Raw genomic sequence first — 10,415 nt, forward strand, 5'->3', positions numbered from 1 at the left:
GAAATCGGCAAAAAAAAAAACTATTGTGCAAGTTAACTGCCACCTTCAGATGTTGTTTAGGTGGATGGTAGACTTATAACGATCATTTATTACTTTCAAGAATTGACATCCAAACAAAATGCCGAAAGTTGTTTTGTTTCTCATTTGTCCTTGACAAAAGTAAACGTCTCACAACGTATCTTGTAAGCTGCCTTGCGACCAATTTGCGACATTTAACGAAATATTGTACCCCAGGTAATTGTGTACTCATTTTCTTCTCTTGCAAAGATTGCACATGAAAATTAGTAATAACCAAGTGCAAAGGAAATTTTCCTCCTTATATCTGTTATCCATAAATTGATATCTTAGCGAAAGCAGTACTATCATTATGAATGATACCTCATTTTTCTAACCTCAGCAGTATTGGTCATATTATGTTATTCCTTGCAGGGAAGAATTAACGAAGGAAGGGTTTATACATCATTAAGTATAAATTGAAAACTCTAAGACATTAAGCGTGATGTTTATTTCCACTGGCATCAGGAGACCGGGAAAGGGGTACGGTCAAACGCTGCACTCCCTATATAAAGGACCATTAGATCTAAATGTCAGTGACATTATGATGGAATTGGAACTGCATTCCGGCGCGGCTAGAAGCCGGGTCGAAGCTGGTCTCAGCGCGTGGAACATTAGATTTGATGCGGTTTTTGGAGCGCTCACTTAGACCGTGCCGATCCCAGCTGCGTGTCTCCATCGCGGCCAGTTTTGAGCGGTCTCCCATAATCAGTCAAGCAAGACTCTTTAAGGCCGGAGTTATTCGGGTTGCAATTTCGAAAATGCCCCACATCTACCAGGACACTGGTCCAAAGACCGCAACACCATACTTTAAACTGAAATCGCAGCGGCATACTTGACGATAGCACTGTTACTCGTATGTGGAACTTTTGAGAAACGCTCTTTTATCATTAACATTTTACAATGTAACCTCCAACCATTTACCAAAAATTACGTCACCATTACACTGTCTTGCGTAAGTGTTTGAACTCTATTTCCAAGGAGCAGGCCTCATTTTTCCTTATTGACAAGTCTTTTAACTTTCACAGAAATCGTTTATACAGGCTGTCATTCACATTCATTTGGGCATTAGAAATATTGGTTTACAGGAGAACAGGTTTACGGATACACTAGACAAATTTCTACATAATTTCTCTTCACTTGATTCAATTCAGATTATATAATTTATTATCACCTTGCATTTTAAATATTCGTATGATATCTTGGGCAGTTTAATCCCTTGTCTCTTATCAAATTGATACAAAGAAAAAGATATACAATTATAATGAAGATGAAGGGTGAAAAATGAAGACGGGGGAATATAAAAAACAGGAAACTATGAAATCACCTTGCAAAGTAAATTTGAAGAACGATGAACTGTATGATTATTTTCATTCCATGGAGTGTTAGAGTAACCAATAAACTACTTCACTGACTCAAGTATCTTAGACTGCTCAACCAATAATGTAATGATAATGATAGTGTTATGGAAACATATATCTTAATTCTATCATATTTACATCAGGAATATTACCAATACATTGAGTGGCATCCAATTCACTCAACCTTAACAAGCGGTAGAAGAAAGGTGAATAATTTGACTTTTCATTTCGTTGTATTGAAGATCATTACCTTCAAGAGTTTGCTCAAGAAAGATAAACAATACATGTTTGTTGTTCTAAGATTTTTTCCAGCGCAAGTTTGGTCGTTATACGCAATATTTGATACCGTCTGTGACGCTGTTTAAATAGTGGTTGTGCCAGTATATTATTGTAACTGTCGTTACTCATAGATTTATCTGTGATGTCTTTAATACAAAAGACATAAATGTAAATATTACAGTGACTAGGATACTCCTTCTATAGGCTCAGAATAGAAACTGTACAGATAAAAATGGTATATCTCATTACAGTGTTGATATTTTCTTGTGTATATTTTTTTCGACTGGTCTGTATCGAATATCTCGTTTTTTGTATTGTTGGCATACAGTTTGCTAAGATTTTGTATGTACTCTATGCTTCTTTGTACAAATTGTCAGTCAAATTAAACAAGAATCAGGAATATTTGGTGTTCCCTTACTCCATTTTTTGGTGTCATGTGATGAGTTTGTATCCAAAAATCGATACTTAGTAAACACCATTTTTTGTTTAATAAAAAACAAAAACAAAGTCATTACCGAATAGAATAAGATAGATAACTCTTCTAAATGGTACTGCACTCGTAACACAAGAAGAATTATTCGAGAAAATATGGTTGAAATGATCACATATATTTAAAGTAGTTTATTTGTTTTCAACTGCTTTAATCTTAAATATCTCAATTTGACAGAAATAGATGTCATATTTGCAGTATGTATTATTGTGCTGGTTATAGTTTCACAACCAATTATGATTATGAGAAAGAAGAGTGAAAAACAACAACGACAAAGGCGTGTTAAGGCCGGGTTTTATGTACTCACTAATCTTTAATGTTCCAAACAGCAATCAGAATAATATATTCGAGTTTATTTTACCTAACAGTAGGCGCCTACATTTAGTAAAGGAAGCTATGCAACATCTAACTATCAAGGCACAGTAGATCTACACGTCTTTAGCAGTGAAGCATTTATATATGATAGGATGAAGTGCTAACAATGTGTCGCTCTTTACCTCTTTCTTGATTATCTTTCGTGATCAGAAATCTGTCTCCTAAACTTTCCCACGTTACCTAACAACTCACCATGAAGAAATACAAAAGAAGAAGTTTTGGGCAAGCTTGATGAGACAGTTGTTGTTACGTTCTGAAAGTTTCATGAAATGCTTACCTTGAAAACATACTTACACGTAAACATCTAAAAGGACTGATATTTTACTATTCACAACATTTTGACATTAAACGACATGGCGTCAAATCTACGAAAAAGGCTTGAACAGACAGGTTGAAAGTTTTTGCGAGCGGTGCAGTCGCCTTGTAACGAATAGATTCGAATAGGAAATGAATATATATATATATATATATATATATATATATATATATATATATATTATATTTCATATCATCTATTTCAACTAGCTGCTTCACAGCAAAAGTTTCAAATACAACTGGGTTACAATATCTAAATGCTTCTATAACAGAGTTCGATATTAGCCGTGGTCCGGTTGCCCGGGGCCACTAAAGATTGACGATGGGTCATCACATTTCCAAAACGGCCCTATCGTGCAGCTAAAATTGAAAAAATCCCTTCTACATGTCTTTTTATTTCGGGTCACAGCATTCCTTTTCCTGGCCGCCAAAATTTCAAATTCAAAGATTACAGCGGCCCGAGCTGGTCATCAGACAAAAATGAAATAAGATAGATAAATGAATAAATAAAAAAAAAAGTTAGTGTCAAGTCCTGATGTATATATATCATTATACGCACATGCAAGAAGAAATTGGCAATTGCATGTTTTGACTATACTTGTAACAAATCAGAAATCATCTCCTAGAAATTAGTTAGTGTAATGCCGTTCCACTGCGTCAAGACAGATTCTTAAGGATATATTTCTCAGCAATACCCACCCTCATTTCAAGAGTTTCTCACGTTATCAGATAGGTACAAAATATTGTATATTTTATTTTCAACGTATATATATATTTTTTTTTTCTGGGGGGGGGGGGATTCCATCCACAATCTTCCTTTTTTGTATGTTTTTGCATTTTTTGCTTTACTTTGTTTATTTTTGTTTGTTTGTTTGTTGTTGTTTTTAGAGGTGACTCACGTCGACATGGCATTGATTGTGAGCGCCTTGAGCACCTTTGTGTGGATATGTTGCGCGTTATAAATGTCTATATTAGTATTATTATTATTATTATTATTATTATCATTATTATTATTATTATTATTGTTGTTATTATTATTATTATTATTATCATTATTATTATTATTATTATTATTATTATCATATCATGCAACAGTCTGGAGACCTTTTAGTATGTCCCTTTAAACTTTAATATCACCATTGTTGGTTACAGATTTTGATTTACACTGTATATCACGTCAGTTATTGCGGTAGCACCACGGTGTAGTGGATTTTTTTCAAGAGGTCTTTGGTCAAGAGGCCAAGCGGTCTTTGGTTCGAATCTCACAAGGCGTAACTATCCTCGGAAAACCTATTTCATCCACTCTATGCCCCACCCACACCGCAAAGGCCCTCTCTATAGCGAAAAACACACATGAAGATCGGTAGTTCAAACCACACAAAAAAGCACTTACCAGATATCGAATGATATGCAAGTATCGTCATTTTGTATGTGTGTGTGTGTGTGTGAGGGGGGGGGGGGAGGGTCACAACTCATCTGTTGTTTTTTTTCCCGATCGAAACCCATGATGTCTACCACACAAGTACCCATTATAAAGAAAAAGAAAAGGACCAATGGCCTTTGTGATGGAGGTCTTCATACGTAGGGACACACACAGCAATGATAGTACCATTCATGACCTCCTATATTCTATAAGTGGGTTATATTCACATACGTAGTCATTTTCGAAGGAACAGCCATAGGTCGCTATGCCAATATTGTTGAATTCGACACAGTCCTGGTCACCATATTGATCATCCGGCTCTGTGGCAAACCACAGCGGATCTGATGGAGATACGGTGCCTCCAAAATGCGTCCAGGTGTAGTGCCCCTCGCTTTCTATGTCGTTCAGACCCAGCCACAGATACGCATTCGAGATCGAGTAGACAGTGCGGAGAAACTCTTTTACCGTTTCCTGCTCGTCCTCCGCATCGAGGGCGACGAGGTGGCCGTCGAGCTCGACGCACTTGTCACGCGCCTCGAACCAGGAAAGGAAAGCCCCATCGCTGAACAGGTAACAGGAGTCCGCACCAGCTGGTTTAGCGGGCCAGGTTTTCGGGCACTCCCCTGTTGACAGTCTAGTTGATGCTGCGCGAAAGCGACAAGCAGAGGGACACATGTAAAATATCATGCATTTTGACTTGGATTTTCTAAACAAGGCAAAAGCTACTATAACTGTCCAAATAATCTTTTTTGTTTGTTTAAGCAGAAGGACATATGTACAAAGGGACATATGTACATAGGGACATATGTACATAGGGACATATATATGGCTTTTCTGAACAAGGCAAAAGTTCGCCTACCGTAAATGTGAAAATATTCTGATTTGGGTTCTTTGTCTGTGTTTCTTAACGTTCTCAACAATTTCATCATACTGAAAATGAAATCATAATTAAAAAAATCGTTTGCAGAGAGATTACAGTTGAGATAAGCTGTTTGATACATTTTGAACTTTTATGAATGCAGGATTAAGCAGATAAATGAATGAATAACCCAATGAACAGATTAAAAACAACAAAAGGGGAAAACAACACTGGGGTTGCAAAAATTGAAAATGAAAAGGCTAGCCGACGATGACACGAACACATTACCTTTTTGGAAAATTGGCTACAACCACATAATAATTATAACATGTGAATTAATAAGGTTCAGACGACGCCATCATACAAGTCTTCTACTGATTGATCTTCGCTCAAAAGATTGAAGGCATTCCCTACCTTGAAATGATATCAGGAATTAAAGAAAACTCAGAGGTTGTTTCTATAGCAACCAAACATTGAAAAGTTGTATGAAGCCATCGATAATTACCTTGTAACGTTGGAGCCACGGTTGCGGGAGTATCTACAAACAACAACAATACTTACGTGTAAAACAAACGATTTGAGGGCTCCAGCCACAAGCACACAATTGCTTCTTAGGAGTCCTGGCATGTATCTGTTTCTTTGTAATGACATGTAAGTTGTATATTGTTCTATATTTTGCCAAATGAATGAGTGAATGAACCAATGGAAAAGTTACGAACAGGCGAAGTAGTGACATCATCGTTCTATTAATTTACATACAATGTTGCTATGAATGTCATCGTCTAATGAAAACATGTAGAACTGTAATTCGTATCCCGCAATGTTTTTAAAGAGACTTCCAACCTCCTGCTGTATGTCAATTCATTTCATTTAGTAAAAAAAAAAGACAAATAGGGGCATTGCACTCGATCTGCCAAGGCGATCCGTCTTGCCAGGGGGAATATAAGCAATATAGTTGACAGCCAAACGCATTTGGATTTCTGCTCTACAAATTTGTAGATTATAAAGAAGATATAAGAAGCCAAAGATGGATATCATTCACTGTCGTCAGTAAAAAAGAAAAAAAATGCAATTTTAGTATCGAGAATATGAACTTAATGTATCAGGCCCATGGCACTAACTTGACTCATTGTGTAAAAAAAGTAGTAAACTTCAATTTTACCTTTTATTGTGTGTGTGTAAGTTTATATTCTATCTTTGATTTTGCGTTTGTTTGCTTTTTTGCAAGAACTTTTTTTTTGACATATTTTGGAGACTCATTTGTAATGTCTCAACTATTGAAGTGTGCGTTGCCGGTATGCTACAACTGAGATTAAAAGAATACCGGCATCATAAATGGAAGGCCTAAATAAAAAGCGTTCCACCATGACATGGCGATTTCGGGTGTACGTCACGAGACCGACGCCCATGAGTCATACAGCCCACAGGTCATTCAGCTCACAAATCATACGGCCCACAAGTCATACAGCTCACAAGTCATACAGCCCACGAGTCATACAGCTCACAAGTCATACAGCCCATGCGTTCGACACTAAGCCAACAAGGCCCACGAGACCGACACATTACGCGTCGTGTTGTATCTGTCGAACTCGTGGGCTGTTTTTACCTAGTGTCGAACTAATGGGCATTATTTGCCTAGTGTCGAGCTCATGGGCTGTAGTATGACTCGTGAACTGTATGACTCATGGACCTGTTTTCAATGTCGATCTCGTGGGCTGTATGACTCGTGGGTGTCGGTCTAGTGGGATGACCCCTGCGATTTCACCTCCTTCTGAATACAGTCATTGTAACAATTGTACGGATCGTAGGACCACTTACGTTCTTCACAAGTCCTTCCGTGGAAAGGTTCGGTACAGTGACACACGATGGATTCCAATGTCTCCTCACAGGTCCCTCCATTGAGGCAGGGTGACGGCACACAGGCTTCAAAACATAGAACGTCATATCATACAAGAAATAAACAATATAATGACAAAGAACGAAAAGGGTCATCACACTCCCCCTCGTGGGAGGGGAAGTGAGTGACGTCTCCCATCCCGTTCTCCCCCCCCCCTTTCTTTCACATGCGCATGCCCTTCACCAAATAAAGGGAAGGAATAGGCCTAGTAGTGGAAGGGGGGACACGAAATACGCCTATGTGTAGACATAACACGTGCCGATGACGCCCTTAACGGCGTGTCCGTCTTCTCGAAATTCTACCTTCAGGGGTTGCCAGACCAAGTCGAGTTGGACTACGATTCAAGAGACATCACAACTTTTCAATGCACTTGAAGAGATACAAATGACTCGTCTTTAGCCTATCATCACTGGCTTGCACGTCGTTTTGCTTTTCTATTAGAAATCACCCCCCCCCCCCCCCCCGAGAATCCACAGTTGTTCTGACCCACCCTGTTGTGTGGACATTGGTCGGGCATAGAGGGTTATGAGTAGATGGAGACAGATAGTTTGTGCATATAACCACTCCAAGTTGTTTTATCTTAAATATAATGAGATTGTAAGTTTGTTTGAATGTCTCCTGATGTCCCAAATGCATGTTGACTACTGAAGATGTGAAAAGGGTCTACAAATCACAAATAATATTATAGGACTATTTCATTGAAAATATACATCTCTTTGCTGTTAAAAAGCTCTATCTCAGTCACACCAACTTTCTTGCCTTTCGTGATGACATCAACAGTTACGTCAGCTTAAATAAATATAATAATTATGCGTTATGTAATAAAATTTACAATTAACAATGCACAATCTCACAACAGCAAGGCAGATGTCATACAACAGCACCTTAAAACTTTGGAATGATTTCAAGTCATTGCCTTGCAGAAATTGTTGCAGAATTGAGACCACGACAAGGAAAATTCTGAATGATTTTGTATAAAATGTACTTTTTATTGTGAAATAGAATATGCACTTGGTTATGGAGGGGAGCATACCTATAGGTGTAGCTCTTCTTATTTCGGTCTTTCTTTTTCTGTTACTATTAATGAATACATGCACACACACACACACAAACACACACACACACACACGTATATATGCATATGATATATATTTGTCAAAAATTACCAGGACGTGCGCAGTAAAGAATTGTCTTTTCCCTGGCGTTTTCCGGAACCATGGCGGCATAGTTGTAGTAGTCACGTGGGACGTACTTCACCACGAGCTGTACGTATTCACCTGTCTCTTCAGAGAAAACGGCCGGGCAGGCACCGGTCGTACCCGGACGTAAAATGACTGGGCACGATGCGTCTCCTCTATTGCCAGTGTTGACAGCCTCTGAAAAAAAGTGATCGTTTTAAAGATGGACTCTAAAAGACCTCCCTCAAGAAGAGGGAGGGAGCTATAAATCCCAAGCTATATTCACATTGAACTTTCATTGAATGAAAATGAATGACATCAAACAAATAAGGATAACAGCAAAATTGCGAGCCTCTACTTGCGCGGTCTCTTGCAGGCTTTTCCTGCCTTGGGGATGTCCCTAAATTCGGGACAACACTCAATGCACTATATACCCCCTGTCCCCCCCCTCCCCCCCCCCCCCGCCTCCTCATGTGAGCTATATTATGTCATTGCCATAAAGGTGTTCAAACGGGGTATCTAAATGAATGAATAGGAGAATTATTGTAGAGTCTGGCAAACGCGTCGATTTTTGGGAACATATTTCAGTTTCTAAAATTTATCGGAAATCCAAGGAGAAAGAGATAAAAAGAGATTCCTTTTTTAAAAGAAAGTGAAGTCAAATGAAATGCATGTAAACTCCCTCCTTTGACAATTCTCGGGCCGGATTTCGTCGCGCGAAAAGTACCCCTCTATTGAGGGTTTGGGAAACAAGCACGCTGTCCCTCCCACCACGGAGTGAAGGGGGCGGACGGAGCGACATACATTAATTGTTACGTACCCGAGCTCGTAGTCACGGCGAGAACTAGACCACAGTAGATAACGATTACCTGTCAACGAATAAAACACAAGAATTTATGCAGATAATGAAACATGCGTTCTGAATATCAGAGACGGATTTTCGTAAATCTAACCTTGAAACAATCATGTGAAATTTAGCTGACAGTTGGCATTTTTGTATTAAAAATGTAGTAACGCATCAATCAGCAGCTAGTCACTTAGTACCCACACAAACACTGTGAGCAGTGTTAATGCTATAAGGATTAAACAAAAACAACAACATCGTGCGGGAAGACCAAACATAGAGGTAGACAACAATATATGTGAAATGTACATTAAATACCATTTTCACTTTTCGTCTCTGTATCCTAAACATGATTGTGGTCTATCTTGTTCGACAACCCTTTCTTTTGAAACAAATGTTCTAGTTAATCTAATTTGGAAGGCTATAAGGTTGCAGGAAAGCCACTCGTCAGCATAAAAAGGAGAAACGACTCCTAAGGATACAGTGATGAGTTTGAATGTCACTGTAACTAACGCAGGAAAATGACATAACGAACCTTCTTAAGGTTTAAGGCTGTGAGTCGATCCATGCTTTTTTAAATCAGTGTGGTTTTCTCCGGAGGCTCAAAGTCCTGACTCCGCTGTAAGAAAAAGTTTTCAAACAAAAGAACTTCCTTTGCTCTGGCAAAGCGAAGGTATTTCGTCGGCAATGGTCGGCGGAATCTGTGAGGTGTGCACCTTTCTGCCTCTGTGCACCTTTTCTAAATCTTATATCAAAACCACGCGCGCGCATCGAGACCGCGCTGATTTTACAACGGAAAACGATAGGCCAGATATTCATCATAGCTCAAGGAGAAAAGAAACAACCATAGGCAAAACAGCAACAGTAACAACAAAAAGAATAGCGGGGCAATCAGAATATTAATTTCACCATCACTCAGGAGTTCGTGTCGGCTTGGACTGGTGACGACGAAGTGTTTTCTTCATGGTACCGTGGATCCAGGAACGCGGCGTGATGGGTTCGCTGAATAAAGATATTCGTTAAGTGCATGGCTTTTAAATGATAAATCATCATACAACTGATTAGAGAGAAACTTAAAATTGAGTTTAGCGCACTAATCACTGTTATCAGTAAAGAAAGGAGCAAAATTGCACAGGCGGGGGTAAAATGCGTAGAAATACGTGACAGCATAATCAATAGAATCAAGCACAGACAGATAGGATAACAAATTCAAAAAAACAAGAGAGATAAAGATAAAAATGGATTTGTACTGTTGTCAGGTACTTCGTGTGTATCTGTTTTAGTAGCTAAGTTCCCTCCCTCGTGAGTTTATTATTTTCTTCTGGCTGGCGTGTAATCAA

Source organism: Diadema antillarum, unplaced genomic scaffold (genome assembly GCF_040938485.1).
Source record: "Diadema antillarum isolate AM-2024a unplaced genomic scaffold, OU_Dant_1.0 seq00000637_RagTag, whole genome shotgun sequence".
In the NCBI taxonomy this organism is placed as follows: domain Eukaryota; kingdom Metazoa; phylum Echinodermata; class Echinoidea; order Diadematoida; family Diadematidae; genus Diadema; species Diadema antillarum.